An 18431-nucleotide genomic window follows, 5' to 3' on the forward strand; every position below is an offset into this window, starting at 1 on the left:
TCTTACATTTTCTGAATATCCAGTTCTGTAGGACAGCAATGAATAGACAGTGATGTTCCTGAAGGGAAAGTAATTGCCCATCAGCCTGTCTAAATGCCCCACACCATTGCTGATGTCTAGGAATCAAAGACGGCAATTTTTTGTCATTTCAAATAATTGCCTGTGTAAGAGCAAGGATAAGCTGGAACCTCTATCATTTTGGCTGTTCTGTAACCTGAGGTGGGCCTTTCCAGGACATGGCTTATCTGTGTATAATATTAAAATTAATCAGAATGTAACAGTTCAGGGTAAGATGAACTCATGCCTGGAAATACCTATCTGTTTTCATTGCCTCTACAGGCAGTTTAGGTAACTTGCTTAGACTACATATCTGACTTGCAGATCATTCAAGTCAGTAAAAATGTATTTCTACTTTTAAAGAAAAAAGAAGTACTAGTTTGAATCAGATTGTATTTTTGATACAGACTTCATACATAAATCAGTTGCTAATCTTTTGGTAGAGTTACTTGTTTCTTGAGTTACCACCTTTACTATTCTTTCACCATATCTGGACATTAATTGTGACAGCTCTTATGCAATATAATAGTTCATATTAAGATAAATCCCTCATACCTTTCCTGAAGCCCACTGTTCACACCTTCCAAGTGGCACAACATGCTGGATTTCAAGATTTAAATGTGTGGCACATCTGTTTTCTATAGTCATGTGAAATTTAATGTCCAGTGCAGAAGACATCTGTGGGCTACTGGACACAATTCAGAGTTGATCACGGTGAGTTGTAGTTCCTATTTTTGGTCCCTTCACTGGTCCCTAGTGTTTCATCTTGTGAACAAATCATATGAACTTTCTGAAAAAATGTCTATAATGTCTATGTCAACCTATATGACTGTGTCAAACTATCTAGTTCTTTGGATGTCCTTGAGAATTTATGAAAGTACATCACTGCATTATTTGGATTTGCAAAATACTTTGAAATATATAGATGTAAAACTACTACGTGTACTTAACAGTACATATGTCTTGATTTCTTGATAGTTTGCCTGTTGAAAACAAACCATCGAGTATTTATTGCTGTTGATTTTTCTTGTTTGTCTTGATTCCAGTGTGGTTAGCCTCCCAGTGTTACAAATCATGAGTCAAACTGGAAGTTGCAGAACTAGCTTTACCTTCGTGAAATGTGAAAAAGACATAATGCATGTTGTGTTCTCCTTGTCCTCTGTTCATGGTTGTGTTAAGGTCATGTTTTTGTAGTCTACCCATGACTAAAGAGATACTGATAAGAAATAAGAGAAATCTGATATCATTCAATCTCTTGAGCTGAGACAATAACAAGTCCAAATGGCCAGAGTCCAAATAATGCCTCGTCTGCTCTTAAAAACCTCTGAAGACATGGATTTTTTAATTTTTCCAGTTGCTCCAGGGCTCAGCTCTCCCTATAAACAGACATATTTTCCCTATACCTTGCATAAATCTTCTTTCTTACTGGTGTTGCCAAATTCTTTTATGAAGAAAGTATACAGAAAACAAATAATCACTGCAATATTTATGACGGTATTTCACATACTCTTATTATGCTTCTTCTCTGTTTGAAACTAAGCCAATCCCATTGCTGGCTACTCTCTCCTCATATATTGTGTTTATCAGTCTTGTAGATTCCTCCTGAAACTTAATTTCCTAAGTTGCCACCTGTGTCTAATGAACAGCACATACACCAGCGCATTGTGGATTTGCATTTGCCTTTTTTGCATCAGCATTGCACAAGTGGCTGCAGCGCTGTGTATATCTCCACGGTCCTCTTTTGCTAGATTGTTTTTGGCAGTTGATGCTGGATGCAAGGTAACGTCTGGTCTTTTGCCAAGAACAGGACCTGGCTGTGCAAGGCGCTGTACGAGCACAGCACACCAAACAGCTCTGCCTCCAGACAGACCCTGCCACCTCCTCCAACCCCAAAAAGAAAGAGAGGCTGTTCCTTGCAGTACAGCACTCATGACTTATTCAGCTCAGCTGAGAATTTCTCTGGTGTCTACTACCTAAAGCTCAGTTTCCTTGTTTGAATGGATTGTATCAAACCTCATTCTGTTTCCTGTAGTTAACCATGGTTAGCTGAAAGGAACAATTCTCCGGAGAATATGTTCAGGTAGTTCTTCTTTGGAAGAAGGAAACTGCTGCTGTTTTCATTCAGCATGTCTGCAGAAGGTAGTGCTTTCACCCTGTGTGCTGCATAAAGCTGTTACTGTTGCTGTGTGCAACATTCATTTTTGCCCTTGACATTTATAAAGCCTCATTAAGGAAGAAATCTTACATAGTCATTATGTTCAAACTGTGGGTATATCAGGATAGCGATATGGATCAGTGAGAACTTTTCCTTGGTAATCAATAGGGCCAGGTTTTTACATGATATAGCAGAAACTTCTGTTCTGTATTCACTGGTTCTGCTTTCCCCTCCTTTTAGCAAGCACAGAAAAGGTACCTGGTGTCTCAAGTGATGTGAAGCTGATGGCAGAGTTAGTGGGGTCTTCCTGGGGAATTAGACTTTTTGAAAGCCAGCTAATAATTTAAAGGTAATAAGGTATTACCTTTAAAACATTCTCAATCTTTAAGTACAAATATCTCATCTTCCTCTCCTCGCCTCACAGTATTAAATGAAAGTGACAATTTTAATTGATAAAAGGGCTTATTTACCTACGTAAATTTACCCTTTGCCTGGGATTTCAACTGCAGCAACTTCCCAGGCAGAGAAGTGGCACTGACCGTGAATGTTTGCCCTCTGCGGCTTTTCAGAGCAGGACGTAACAGTGTTGGTGGCAGCCTAGGCTCTTCTCAGCAGTATGGCACTCGTGTATTGTCACAGAAACGTACGTGCTCGTGGCTTCTGGGTTTTATCGCTTCGTGGAAAGAAGTGATGGCTGAGCGCGGCGAGGAGCAGGACGCTGAGCCTGCCTGAGCAGGAGCTGGCTCTCCTGCAGGTGGCAATGCACGGCAAGGAGACAGCTCGGCCGAGGGAGGCCGGGAAAGTGCAAAGTTAAAATTAGCTTCCCTCACAAACGCGTGTCAAAATGCCTTCTTGTGCCTCTGACTCGAGCACCCGGCTTCTTTTCCTAGTGCCAACAATAAATCCGAGTACTTGTAAAAACAAGTGCTGGCATCATTATGGGAGTCGCTGTGTGTTTGCAATTTGCTCCCTGGGCTCACTTGGGAAGGAGCGCTTATGGTCCTCTTCCCTCCCTTTTCCCATTTGTCATCTTTTCTCCCTTTGTTTGTGCTACATGCAGAAGTCAGTGCTGTAAAGGGAAAACCGTAAAATACCTGCAAGCCAATCTGTGTCTTCTGGGTCTCTGGGCACACCAGAGGGTTTCTTTCTGTGCTGTATCCTTCCAGCTGGTTCTGGTGGGCTCTCTGCTGCCAAATCCTTCCAGCTGCTTCACTACGAACTGGAACACCAGCCACGTTTTCCAGTCTTGTTACTGCAGTATTTCATATTCAGATGTTCCCTTCACTATTGTCTTGGGGCTTATGCTTATGTGTTCAGTACAGTAAGAATATTCTGCACTGTTCTTTCACTGTAAAATTTGAGTACTTTCAGCTTTAAACAGTTACTGTCATTTTTTTTTTTCTCCCAGAAAATATATATTTTTCTAATTGTGCTACTTCTGCAGATGATGTTGACATTTACAAAAGAGAAACTAGAGAAGCTGTGGCAGACCACTCACTGAAATCTAGCAGTCTTGATCATGGACTTCATTACTCCTCATGTAATTTTATTCTGTTCTTGTTTGATTTGATTAGAAATATTTCCAGTGAAGCAGGTTGCAGTAGTTGAAGTGTTTGATTTTCTTTAAGCCTTCCGCAAGGCTTAAAGAAACACAGAAAAATCTTGGATTTTTTTTTTTTTTTTAGCTTATATCTTTTTCTGCTGTTTTTTGCCTGTGTAATTGTTCAGTGGACCTTTGAAGCCTTATTGTGGCAAGAGATGGTAGTGAGTATGCACTGCAGTAATGGATATGCATAGCTTTTGTAGTGCAAAGCTTCTAAAATGATGCCTTGTGCAATACCAGTTGTGTGCACAAATGAAAAGGCTACTTGTGCAAAATTCTTATTTCCAAAGAGAAACTAATGCAAATAAGGCAGGTTTCCTAGTGTAGATGCTAATTTGCATGTCTGAGTGGAAAGTTGCAAGTATGACTTACATTTTGCAGATATGAGTAGAAGGTTCAAATGTTTTTTGATATAGTTGGGAACGGTTTGGATTTATTGATTATTTTCCTCCAAATGTACATACTTTAAAGGCAATAATAGGAATAATTATATCTAAACCAAGTTGCAATGTAAATTGTACTGTTATTTTAAATAGGGTTTTATGTTATATTATACTTAGGATGGTGAACACCATAAATTTGAGGCAACCTCCAAAATACTTGTTTTTGTGTGCTCTCTTTCAAGCTTTTTGTATCCTTTTATGTATTTCTCTTCACTTCTTTGTAAAAATCCTTGCTTGTTGACTTTTACTTTTGTAAAATGTCACTTATTTTAGCCACTGTCAGCTTCTTCTGCCACATATGGACCTGATTAGTGCTTTTATTCCAAGATCTTATGAGGTATTTAACAAATTGATTAAGGTAATGTATCTCTTCTTTTTTTTTTATTTAATATATATTTGTTTTTTAGAGAAGTTCAAATTAATCATTAGTAGTTTATAAAGGATTTAACTAAATCACTTTGATCATGCAACATATTTCTATCACCCATATCAAAGTATATTTATGGTGTCCTTCTCAGACCTGGGTTCTTCAGTTCTCTTACCATAGTTTGTTAATCTGACAAATATAATTGATGAGCATCCACAGGAGCGTTGAGGAAGGGCATTCAGCAAGGTTCATTCAATTTCAGTTCTCTGATTTTGGAAAAGCAAAGTTCCACCTGAGAATTATAGCTTTGGTGATTTATTGCTTTATAGCACTGACTCTGTGACCCATTTCTGCTTTGTGATCTGTCTAGGATTCCCAAGCATTTCAGGGCACATCATCTTGCAGTTTCACCACTGGAAGAAGAGGAGCATAAAGATAAGCGACTCAGTTCAACCCTGAGTTTCATGGGTCCTTGCCCTGGGCAAGGCATTGGACAAGGAGGTTACTGCATTGCAAGGAGCTGAGTATTTCTTCTCTCTGAGAGGCATGCAAGCAACCAGTAGGGACAATACTGATGTGCAAAGACAGAACAGAGCTGGGAAAACCAGGAGATCCCTTTGATCCAGTGCTCTGGTCAAAGCCAGAAAGAATACAACATGGCACCAGGCTGATTGTGTCCAGCTGTAGCTGTACTCTCGGAAACGGCATTGATACAAACCAGACTACTCATGTCTGGAGGAATCCTTCAGAGAATAGCAGCCCAAAAAAGCAATTCTGGCATCCTTTTTCTCCCATTCAGTTCTCGGTCTGGATCTATTATTATTGTTGTTGTCATTATTATTACTATTATTATTGCTATTGCTACTGCTATTTATTAATAATACTAAGTTGATGATGATGGTGATGCCAGATTTCCTTTGAACTTTTTCTCTACTTTTCTCTCTCCCCTTGCTGAATTAAGCTATATTTGGAACTCTTTTAATGGAGTATTTCTACCATCTGCTCTCTGCAGCAATTATTCAAATTATTTGCAACCCTCTGTGCCGGCAGGGGTGAATCTAGCACAGTACTTTAAAGCTACAGATTGCCTGACTGGCATATTTTTACCCTGGAATACGCCACAACTGGTACAGATCCATAATTCCCTGGGGTGGAGTGTGTATGAGGGGGTTGTTTATGAAATCATTTCCAATGATTTCAGTGTGTGGCCCTAAGGAAACTATTATCTCTTAATTTCTACAGGACATATCAAGACAGAGATGGTACTCTCTTCTCTTCTTTTCTCTTTTTTTTTGTCTCTATCTTTTTTATTATTATTATTTTTTTTTCATCCCAGTTTGCTGCTTTTGAAGGTACTCCTTCCTTTACAGGCTCAGCCTGTGTTAGAATCCCCCCAGATCCCAAATACTATAATTTGTTCACAGCACTGAACACATTTCATGTCTACATTGGCTATTCTGTCTGCGATTCACAATACACATCCCTCTTTGTTTTGCTATGATTGCTATTGCAGTAGTCTGTCCTATGTTTGTCCTGCCTCTTGTGATAATTCACCTGCTACAAATGTGATATTCAGCAGCTATAATAAGAGGAATGTTTATCCTACTTCGTGTCCTGTATCACTTCATCCTAGCAAATCAAGGTTTCTGAAATGCAAACCCAAGCTCAAGATATCAGCAAAAACACTTCATAGCCCTAATTATTGGAAGGAATTAAAACGAAGACAAGAAAAGTAATGTGCATGTTACTGTGAAAAGAATAAACCTGGACTGCATTAGAAGCTGTCAGAACATTATAAAGAGATAACTAAACACCCTCCATGCCAGCTGAGACCACATGCATGCCAGCTGAGAGTTATAGTCAGTTCTGGTCCATTTGAGGCCTCCTCAATTAAGGAGGTTTTCACAACAGTATCAAAGCAACTCCAAAGACAGCAGATATCTTTTTAGCTTTCAGCAAGTATATAATCATTTTATAGACATGCATACTTCCACTATGACAGGAGGGGAGTGTGCAGCCTCCACCCCACCCCATAGTTTCAAAGCCTTATGGGAAGCACTGATTGTGCTTGTGTTCTGGGCTGCAGTTACTGCTGGCATCTAAGACTGTTAATCTCTTAGTTTGGGTGCTAAAATAATACAATCTAATGCAATCTCTGAGCTCCACAGGTAGAGATATTGACAAACATTGAAAAGTGGTTTTCAGTCTTTGTTTAGAAATATATTCAGAATTTTGAGCATTTCCAAATAAGTTACTCATTACGATAGTTGCAGAAATATAAAGCAGTCAGCAATGGAAAGGTGTTTAGCATGGTGCTTTCCTGAGTACTTAAGTGATTCCTAGTAACGTTCCTGCTTTGCAGCTATTAATAATAGGTTCTGTCCGTGCTGTCATTCATCCTCATCTGGCTGCTTTTTGTCCAAAGGCTGCTGTCAGTTTTCACTTAGCTGCCAACACCCTTTCTGCTTTGCTCTTGTACCAAGAGGGAGCTGTGGGTCACCATCATTCCTCTTCCTTTTCTTACAGCTATTATTATAATTTTAAAGCAATATTGTTTTTTTTTTTTTTTTTTTTTTTTTTTTTTAACTAGGAACCTGTCTTTGTCTATCTTAAAGAAAATTGACCTCTGTATACTGTGTAATGCTACATGTATATGTATAAAATGTCTGGCATAACTGCTAGCAATGCACAAGTGATACCACTGCTGTTTTGGTAGTCATGCCAGCTGAAGGCAAGTTTTATGCTACAGATTATGGGTTGATAATCTCCTGTTCTGCACATTGGTTCTGGTCAGCTGCCTCATTTCTGAGGAATTCAACTGCCTTTTGGACATTTGGACTTCTGTAGAGTTAAAATCTGTTTAGGCATCACCATTAAAGAGTTACAAGATAAGGAAAGGTGGAGGCTGGCATCATATGAAGGTCGGTCTTACTCCCCAGAGCAGAAAACCAGTCAGAATCTGAGTGGAAGTGTCCAGAGCTCATGCCATTTAGTACGAGGTTCAAAGGTGTTACATGGATTGTTTGGAAAAGCTGGCAGTTCTTCACATCTGTGTGGTTTTATCTTCTGAGACGCATGTTGCAAATTTGCCATGGCATTTCAAGGGCTGAGGGAGCGGCTGCAGACATACAGGCTTGTTTATGTCTGCATTCATCACAGATGAGAATAGCTATTGTGGGTGGAATGCAGAGTTCCTATTTAAACAAACTTCCCTCTCAACATGCCTGTACTGAGGGAGGGATTTTTTTTTCCCTCTTCACTTCAATACTCACCATTTATTTATTTATTCCCTAGATCTTTGTTTTTATTCTCAGGAAATACTTCTTTAGCGAATGCAATATATGGATAATGTCAGATAGCTATTTTTTTTTTAACCCCCACACTCTTTTTGTTTATGAGCCTCTGCACAGTGTTCAAAATATGAAATGCAGCTTCCTTCCTTGTTCTAGCTAGTGAAGGAGCATGAGCTCTGACTCCATCTTCGATCAATACTTAGCCCATAGGCTGAGACTGTGAACAAGGCTTCCAATTACTGCCACTCATGATGGTGGCTTTTGTTGTATTAAGACCGCTAAGGAATTTAGGAACTGGTCTGCTGGGAGTGTAGGTCTGAAAGCAAGCAATAAAAAAAAATGATTGAAACCAAAAAAAATGCAGGAAAGAGATGAAGCTAAAGCTCAACAATTGGGAAAACTTATATGGCTTACACAAATTTTAGGTGATCTAATGGTAAATTTTTTGAATCTCTGGATAAAATATCTCCCTACAGAAATTCATTGCTGCGTCGAATTCTTTGTATCCATATAATAAAGTGAAAATGCTTCCACCTGAGAATATGGTAAAATTCAGGCCCCACTGTCTTTATAGACCCTACCAAAATGTTTAAAACAATCTTGCTGCCCACTGGAGTCTTCCCTGAGTAGAGCACTAAGCCCCACTGGCTGAACACAGACCTTAGCTTAGGCTTCAGCTAGAGCTGGGTGGCAATTTTCTTGTCCCACCAAACTTTCTGAGTTTATCTTAGAGTATTTTCCACCTCACATCAGGGTGAAACTAGGACTTTTCCAAGTGGTTTGGGGGAAAGAAAAAGAAATTTTGCATCTTATTAAATGGTTTGTTGATCAGAAAAGTCATGTGAGAAACCAAGGCTAAGTTTCCATCATGAATTGAAACAGCTAACTCTGGGCTTCAGACAGCGCAGGCGAGTGTTGGTGGTTCATATGTCTATTGTTGTCTTATTTCTTATTTTTAGCAGAAACTCAATGCTGAAGCAGAGAAGCCTTCTTAATTATTATTATTTTTTTTTTTTGCAACTTCTATATTCTCTCAAATCTGTGTTTTGATCAAACAACAGCACTATATCCCTACCTTTTTTTCTTATGGTGTACGCTTACAGTATGCATTTTCCCTTTTCATTTGTCTTCTTTTTTGTATCTCCTCCCTTGTACTTTCCAGGTTTCTCCTTTCATGATCTCAAAACGCTGCTGAATACAGATGAGCCAATAGTTAGTCCAATCCCAGACGGTCTTTTGTTCAGGTAATTACTCGGAACCTCGGCAGCTCTTAAGTGCCCTGACTTCCCTGACTGAGATTGACTGACTGAAAGATTAGGCAAGGCAGACATTTATAGCCAACCTGGTAAGAAGAAAGGAAAAATGTAGACTCATTTGAATATATTTTCTTTTTCTTTCTCTCCCCAGCCCCCACCGTATCGACGACACATCCTGAATGTTATCCAGATTTATGTATGTAGGTTGGAGTCAGGCTCATTTGGTTGGAGCAGAGGAGAGCATCGCTCCAGCCACTCCTGAATGGGGTGGGAGCCAGGCTGGTGTTGCCCCTGTGGCTGGTATTGCACCCTGCAGGAGGGTTAACTTCCTGAAGAAGAAATTCTGCCAAGTTTCTCAGAGAAAATAATGCAATTCTCATGAGAATAAAGCCAGTGATTTAGATTTATACCTGATTTATTTGTCTTGGTTTCTCACTTGCTAAAGACATTTGCCAGTATATACCAGATGACACAACCCACTTGAAATTGGCTTTGAAACCTTTATGCCCATATTATCACTATGGCCACAGCAGACTCAGTGAGCAGTAGTAACATTTCACAAAACAAACAATGTAGTCTCATTTCTTTCTATATGAAAACAAATAAACTCATTGTAATCCCTACTACACTATATTTAATGACTTGTATAAAAACTTTTACCAGCCTGTATCTAAGAGACATACTCATAAGCAAATACATAAAATCAAGTCCATAAACATGAAAAAATATTCCAGTGGTCACCAATGGATCAAAGTAAATATATTTACAATATTGCCACCAGCATTTTTAAAAGAAATTTTTGTTCTTAATAAAGCATTGAACAAAGCAAGAGAAACAATGTTTTGTTTTGGCCTCATAAACAATTAGAATCTACAAAAAGACTGTCATCTTTATGTATTCTGAAATGGCTTCTATTATTTAACATATTTAACATCATTTGCATTATCATAGTCTCTCCTGAATTATTTTTCATTACATAGAATCATAGAATGGCTTAGGTTGGAAAGGACCTTAAAGATCATCTACTTCCAACCCCTCTGCCATGGTCAGGGACGTCACCCACTAGATCAGGTTGCCCAAGGCCTCGTCCAAGCTGGCCTTGAACGCTTCCAGGGATGGGGCATCCACATCATCTTTGGGCAACCTTTTCCAGTGCCTCTGAGTGAAGAATTTCCTCCTAACCTCTAATCTAAATCTCTCCCCTCTTTTAGTTTAAAACCATTCCCCCTTGTCCTGTCATTATCTGGTTGAGCAAAAAGTTGCTCTCCATCTGCACAACTTCAGGATCAGACAGCATAGATGTCTATCCCTGGAGTAGACCAGTAGCAGAGCTCTTTTCCTCTATGGGGCTCACCTATAGATCATCTGTGCTAATGTATGCTTGGGCAAATGAATACAAACTGCCTCCTTTTCTCATCCTCGGACATTATTTTTGTGAGCAAGAGGGCAAAGGGGAACAATGCTTATATGTGGCTGCTTCCTCTCATGGCTGCCATGGTGATCTTGAGGGGAGCAGCCTGCAAAATTGACCATCACTCACAAGTCACAGCTCAGGATGTACCACGTGTGCCCCTTCTGGCACTGCTGTTTAACAGCTAGAAGAAACCATTAGTGTTGGCCATGCTGAGACATTTTGGCTTATGAAATCACAGAGGAGAAAAAAATATATATGCAGTACAAACTTTTGATATCTAACTGTGTTGTATGGGGTTAATCGTTGTGCTTTGACATAATTAAGATCAGTTCTAAGATTTTTAAAGTGAAGCATTACAATTGGATCCTTGGTCCTCAGACCACTAACATCTCTGAAGCATATTCCCTTTAAAGTAGTAAGCTTTGGTAATAACCTTGATGTGCAAACAAACAGGCAAATATTCAGAATTAAATTTTGAAGAGATGGAAAGATACAGAAGACATAAAAGTTTAAAGATTAATATACTCAGATGATTCTATTATCTGTTTCAAATGTTACCCAGCATGATTTGTAATCTCTATTAAAAATATCAAAACACTATCTGGAATGTATCTAAGCAAGTGAACATCCCTAAATCTTTGTTTTGTCATTCTAAGACAAATGGTAGATGTTTACTCACTCACTTCACCTTCTGGGTTTAGCTCAAAACAGAGATTTAGCTACATTAACAAGGAGGAAATCAACCTTTCTTGAATCCTTCATTTACCATGGAATTAAATGCCTCTTGCTCTTGAGAAAAATGTTTCAGCTTGCAGGTTGGATAATCCCTTCACTTATCACCCTTTAACTGTGTAAAAAAAAAGTATACGATACTAATTTTCATTCCCTACTACAACTTTGTCCTCTAAGACCTACGCAAAATAAATCTATTCTCCAAGTGCAATTTACAATACGGTTTTTACTTAAGGCAAAGGTGGGGTAAAAAGCAGCTCTGTGGAGATTTGTATCTTGGAAACATATCTAAAATTAGTTTCAAAATTGATTCACAAAGAACCCATTGTCTAACTAGGCTGCGCTTTGATAATGAATATATTAAAGTAGAAATAAATTCTTTGTCACTGGGTAGATTCTGAAAATATTTTCACCAGATATTCTCTAGAAACAATAGAGTAAATTCCAAGTGCTGTTCCAAAATCCTTGCTAGAATATTAGCTTTTTTTTTTTTTTTTTTTTTTTTTTTTTTTTTACTTCATTCTTTCTGGGAAAGTGCTGTGCTATGGGGAACAATCCCAGACCTATGGGAAGAATGTGGAATTGGGAGCTGGAAGTGATTACCTAGCACCTCTTTATCTCTATTACAGGCTAAGAAAAGGCCTCAGATTCAAAATGTTTCTGAAATTTTGAAGCCACAGGTTGAGCTGTCAACAGTTGGGGACAGAATTTTTTGAAATGTGGTCTAAGATCTTTATTATCTAAAAAATGTCCCTGCTGTTTGGATATGTGCAGGTTTCTTAGTCTCTGCTTTGTCAGCCTAATGTTGCAGATTTCAATAATAGTTCTCACTCTTTCTTTAAACCAGTGCTTTTTCCTTAATCCCAATAAAGTGTTAAAGCCTATACTGAGTAACTGAGTTTGAAGGAAAAGACTAAATCAATTTCAGGCCAAAAGTATAGATTTTATAAGTATTTAAAAGATTCTATAAGACTCAGAAGTATTGATTCATATTGATTCTATAAGGAAGGGTCAGAAGAGTCCCTCTTTTCTGAACATGTTATCTGCATGTTCTTCTACCTACGTGTTATCTATCTGTCCGTACATTGTCTCCAGAGGACTGCAGAGAAACGTGCATGTCTGCTGGAAGGTCCTTCATTGTATGGTGAATCTACCCTGGTTTTGGAAAACATCTACCAGGCTCAAATTGTTTATGGTGTAAATAAAGCAGAGAGGAGGGAATAGGAAGAATTTTTTACTCGCATGAGATCCCTTGCACAAATGAAGCAGGATTCATATCCTTGTAGTATTATTTAAAGCTGAAAGCCTGTTTTTCCAATTAGATGTGTGTATCTGCATTTGCAGTGTGCCACTGGCAAGGTAAATGGGATCAGCAGTAAGCATTACTGAAAGCTGCAGCTGGCTGACAGTTGCAGTTCTACAAAACTCCTTTTTTTTTTTTTTCCCTTGGAGTCTGTGCAGATATGAGTTTCAGCAATACTTGCCTCCAGCCTCTTTCAACTTTCTTTTTAATTAAAAAGCTTAATTGGGAGTAATAAAAACTTCCAATTAAGCTTTTTAAATAAAACCCAAAAGCTCAAAGTGGCTGCAGTTGCAGATAACTGCTACTGCAACCCATGACTAGCAGTTCTGTTTGAGCAAGGCTTTTGTTTCACTATAATAAATATTGTGGCTTATGACTGTAACTCCACATCTTTCATATGTACTGTACCTTTAAGTCTCACTGAGCTATCGTTTGCATGTGAAATATGGGCATCCTTGTGAATTTTGCTAAGTGCAGCTCAGGGACTCAAGTCTCCGTAGGTTGCTATGAATATATGCCTCTCAGCATAACACCACATGTTATATCCGTAAGCAGAAGTAACATCAGTAACAAGTTGTGATCAACCAATTTCACTGTGAATTTGTGTGATTTTATAGGTGAATGAAAAGAGAAACCAGCAAATTACAGAGGATTTTTTTTTTCAGCCAAACACCTGTACCTAATCCATTGTTTTTAGTTATTTTGGCTAATGTGGTGGCTTAATTTAGTGTAACAATTTATGGTATTTATACGTGTGTGTGTTTTCTTCCTCAGAAAGGCCAATGAGAAAACACATGTATCTGATCTCATATATTATGATATCTGTCTTCAGGGATCATCCACAGATGTCATCAAGCAGAAGTGTAAAAGACATGAAAGTACCTGATACAGTTAATGTTCCCTAGAGGAATCACTGCAACTTTTACTGTTCTACCTTTGGTGCAGAACTTCACTTATTTCCAATGGTGTGTCAGCTGCATGACCACAGTTAAAGCAGAGTCATTTTATAATTCACTGCATGATTAGTGGATGTCTTTTGCCCAATTCAACCTGGTATTCACTGCTGTATGAAATGAATATCCCTAAATGACGATAAACCAGTAGGAAAAAAAAAAAAAAAGAACCTGGTCAGCTTGAAGTTCTTAAAAAGGGAGAAAGTTTACCAAGTGCTCATGGGAACTGCGCGGTGCTGCACAGCAATTTCTGATTGAAATAATGCCTAGAAAAGCACTTAGTAACTGAATGATGCTCCTGGCCCAGCCACACGTCATTCCCACTTCCAAGGGCCCACGCCAAGCAGAGAGACAGCTTTAGGACCTGACATAGGAAGAAGAGAAGTCTTCCCTTTATTTTCATTCATTACAAATCCTATTTATTTATTTATTTATTTATTTTCCTGGTTTAACCTATGAACAGGGACCTGGTCTGGTAGAAGCGGTAGCACTCAGTTTAGGAGCTTGAAGTAGCAGAATGAGGAAGAAATTGAACTTTTTGTGGCTCTGAAACTATTTTCAGAGAATGGTCTATGATGGTTCATGAAATACTTAAAGGACCTCTGGAATGGAGAAACCATCCTGCATTGTCAGGGGAGGTAGGATAAGCAGTTTATCAAGAGTTTTAATGCTCTTTAATTGTATTCTTCCATTAAAATATTAGGTCAAATTAACCTTACTTGTTAGGAGCATCATTCACAAATGGGGTCAGAGAAAAAAAAATATGGCTCTTTGCTTGACTATCCATTTTTTCCATCTTTTAACTCAGTTCAAAGTTGGGATTTTTTATGATGCTGACTATGCCTGAAATTCCCAGGACTGCATCCCCTCCAGTTTCACAGGGATTTTTTTTCCCCATGTATTACCGACTGATTCCTAGCTCTTCTTGTTTTGAAAGCCTGTTTGTGTTGGCTCCAGATACCACTGGCATTAGCTTCACAACCTTTTCTCATCAGCTTGATGGACCCAGGTGGCCTTGTCTTTCATTGCTGTTGTTGCTTTCATTTTCTCAGCCATCTGTTTCTGACAAGAATGAATTACAGTCCTAGTTTCCAAGAAGTACATTGATAGCTGTAGCTCAAATGATTACAGGAAAAAAAACCACAAAAAACAAAAACAGAATGGCTTGATAAACAAAATATTCATATAGAAAACATAAATACATGTAAACATTCATAGGACTTTCAAGATGATAAAAATGGCAATCTGCTCAGCTAGTATTTAATTTATTTATGATGTTGAACTTATTTAATTAGATGATTAATAGAGTTGGTTAGAGAATGGCTACATTACAACATGAAATGGATTTTTTTTTCTCCCCAGATTAAAACCTTTCTAAATGATATCAATTTTTTTGTACTTTTTCACCCAAAATTTTGGGCCAAGAACTCCAAAGATCTCTGGCTGTCATTCAAGGGGGTCACTTTTCCACTAAACCTGGAAATATTTTTTCTAACCCAGTGGTCTAGTAAAGTATTAATGTGGTAGTGTAAACTGAATAATATGCTTCTTACAGATATAATGCCCTTTGTCACCAACTTGCATTTCTTGGTGTCCAGCAAACACACTTTTGCTACTGGTCAAGGGAATTGAGAGAGACTTGTTGTAGGCTGGGCTTGCTTGGCTGCTCCTCTCTTCCTCTGAGTTGTGGTTTTATCACCTGAATCCGGATTCTGGCTAACAGCTGTATTCGTGAACTGGCAGCTTGAATTACAGGAAGGTAGGAAAGATTATGTTTCTTGTTTATTATTATTATTTTTTTCCCCCAAGCTTTCTTTAAAGGCATTTTCTGGAATAAATCACAATATTTAATAACTCAGTGAAGCTTTTTAAGTGGAGTTTTAAGAGCGTACCAAAGACTTATTGAATTGCCTTATCTACCATTTCAAATCCTCTTGAAGTTAGATACGAGGAATAATAGCTATATGTTCAGTCTGAAGAGTCTGAAGATTTTACTGACTTTGGATTAACAGAAAGATTTCCAACTATCAGTGTTTAAGCTTCACCTCTCTGTCAGTCATTCTTGACAAGGCCAGAATAAGGCACTAATGGCAGTGACTTTAGAAAGGGTGGTTTTTCATTAGTTTAAGCAGAATGTCAATTAAAAAGGAATTGAGATAAAGAACCAGCAACTAGATTAAGTTTACACTTCTTCATGGATGATAAGAAAAATCCATTTACAGGTTCTATTTCAGTCTGAATATACTTCCTAAGGTAAAGGCGTCTTATATTATGGCTTTAAAAGTCTACTGACAATTTCTGAAAAGATTTAATAACTATTGTGTCAGAAATGTGGAAGAATATTTTAACCACTGGAAATAATTATTTCTTACCTAAGATGAATATACTAAAATTAATTTAAATTTAATTTCATATATTTTGTTAGATAATGTTATCATCTGCCACCATTTCTGCTCCCCCTGACTATTATTTCCATTCTCTAAGAACTGACAAAGCCCATTTAAGATAGGAAGAGAAATCTATCTTTCTGGGATCTCTGGATGGGGGAGGACAGCCTGGGGCCAACTTCTGGCTGAGGAGTGCTGGATATTATGGAAGACTGTGTGTCCTATTTTTTAATATTTCTGTGGACCATTTGCAAGATTTTAAGCAACCTAGTAGGAGTTACAAACTCAGAATTTGGAATACTGTACAGGAGTCTGACAGCATCAGGCTTTGATCAGGCTTAAGGCAAAAGAGGCTCCTACAGGGATGCCTGCTTCTTACATCCTTGTTACTCCTTTGAACACTACTGGTGTTCAGGGTTCAGATGTAAGTTATTGTTTCAGGCATACTCAAACAGGTATTTCCTACCCTGGACTCTCATATTCAGAATTTTGTTTTTGCCTTCACGCAGGCTAGAAATGTCTTCTCTTAAGGAAACAGAGTCTGTGATTTAATGTTACTGTGTTCAGAGCTGGTCTGGTCATGGAGTTTCTACTTTGCCCACAAGGGCAGGCTGATCCAGGAGAAGCAAGTATTTTGAGGGATGCTTCCCAGTGAGGAGTACAGTGTGGGCCACAGTGTATGGCACGGGGAGGAAGGGAATCTCAGGGTGTTTGGGGTGATTTAGCATAACCTACATGTTTTGTAAACAACACCAGCAGATCTATAGTGCCTTTGCCTTAATCTACTTCTGCCCACTTTAAATGGCAGTTACTCTGCCTTTCAATTGTAATCTAAATATAGTGCAGTTTCAGAGCAGACAGCATGTAAAAACTTGCACCTATTCCTAGAGTTGTTTAAATCATTCATTCTAAGTATTATCTGAGAGATTTAGTCCTCTTTACTGTTCCTGTGACTAAATCCTGAGCAGATGAGTCAGCTTCTTTTTTTTTTTTTTTTTTTTTTTTTTTAAGTGGAGAAACAGCGTTCAAGTTTGGTCTCTCTACAAAGCAATATTAAAATGCTAGCTGAAAGAATGAAAACTTTATATCACTGATGAAAAACAGGTATTTTCTCTTACAGGTAACTAAGGAACAGGTACCAAGACACCCACCAAGCCTAGAGGGAAAGAGAATTACCATTCAGAGACACCCCAAATCATGAGAAACACTGACAAACTCTCTGATTCTCCCGTGTTATTTATACTGGCTGACAGAATGAGTCACATTATGCTACTTTTTAATAGCTTTCTCACCTTCCTGAAATGAATTACATGCTTGCAGAGCAGTGATGGTAAACGAGGATTCATAGCTATCATTATTAGCTTTGCAACATCCTTAACATCAGCAGAGCTATTTGTATTCAGGACCCATGAATCAGCTGTAATATATTGTGATAAATAATCTGTCCAGAGGGACATCAGCATTGCATCTAAAGAATAGCACAGACTAATCCTCTGAAATCTGCTTTGATGCAGCCTGTGAAGTTAGGTCTTGTTACATCTCTCTGAATCAGGGAGGTAGCTATTATTGTTCGATTCATTCTGATGAAGGAATTATTGAGCAGCTTTTTCAGAAGTACATAAGTGTCTTGGTATGCATGATTTAAAGCTGATGTTTCCAGCAAGAGTGGTGACCCCACTCTATCTATTAGCTACATATGCATCATTACATTAAAATCTCACCTAAAGCAACGGGAACATGCTTGGCTATGAGGGAAGGTTTTTTTTTTTTTTTTTTTTTTTTTTTGAGCACTGTGCTCCAATGTATCCCTGCAGCTTTGAAATTTTCATCTGAAAACACCAGGTCATGCAATAGATACAGATTGTAGGTAGTTTAGCAGTATAGGTGGTATACATTAGTGGGTAACTATCATGACTCTCTCTTCATGGCTTAGGCCTCTGTTACTAACTCTGCTAGTGACCTTCAGCCCCTTCCTTCCTAAGTGTTGCTGGTTCCTCTGCCCTTCCCTTGTCTATGTGGATACTGAGAGTATACTCCCTGCAGGCTTTCAAACAGCAAAAGAAAGTGACACAGAGGCCCAAATGACCCAGGTGCCCCATCTGATACCCAGAGGCAATACGTTTCTCCTTTCAGTAAGACTAATTTAGTCTGAGCCCATCAAGGCATTGTTGGGGCTGCAGTGTGAACAGATCCTCGTATTTCCTACAACACTATAGTGCAGATGTTTCTGCCTAGGATCACTCAGGGGTCTGAAAGTCCCATTTCCGTGGCACCTGGAACTGCCGTGCTCCACGCATTGTAGCTGGGGAGGGAGAATCCTCTTTTCTCCAAATGGTAAATCCACCTTTAACCAGGTGCCATGCATCATTGTTCCTTGTATGAGCATTCCTACTGTTACATGCTAAAGCCTTGTATCTTGCCTGAATAATATGTGCTGCCAGTTTATTAAGAAATAATATCACATTGTT

The 18431-nt window shown here is 38.5% G+C and overlaps 1 long non-coding RNA gene across 1 annotated transcript; it reads left to right on the plus strand.

The window, feature by feature from the left end:
• Positions 1-5314: 5314 nt before the first annotated feature.
• On the plus strand, positions 5315-9556 carry LOC118247969 (uncharacterized). The gene is made up of 3 exons (XR_004778634.2): positions 5315-5430; positions 9081-9162; positions 9326-9556. It is a non-coding gene; the product is annotated as an uncharacterized LOC118247969 (long non-coding RNA).
• Positions 9557-18431: the final 8875 nt, after the last annotated feature.

Source organism: Cygnus atratus, chromosome 2, assembly GCF_013377495.2.
Source record: "Cygnus atratus isolate AKBS03 ecotype Queensland, Australia chromosome 2, CAtr_DNAZoo_HiC_assembly, whole genome shotgun sequence".
NCBI lineage: Eukaryota > Metazoa > Chordata > Aves > Anseriformes > Anatidae > Cygnus > Cygnus atratus.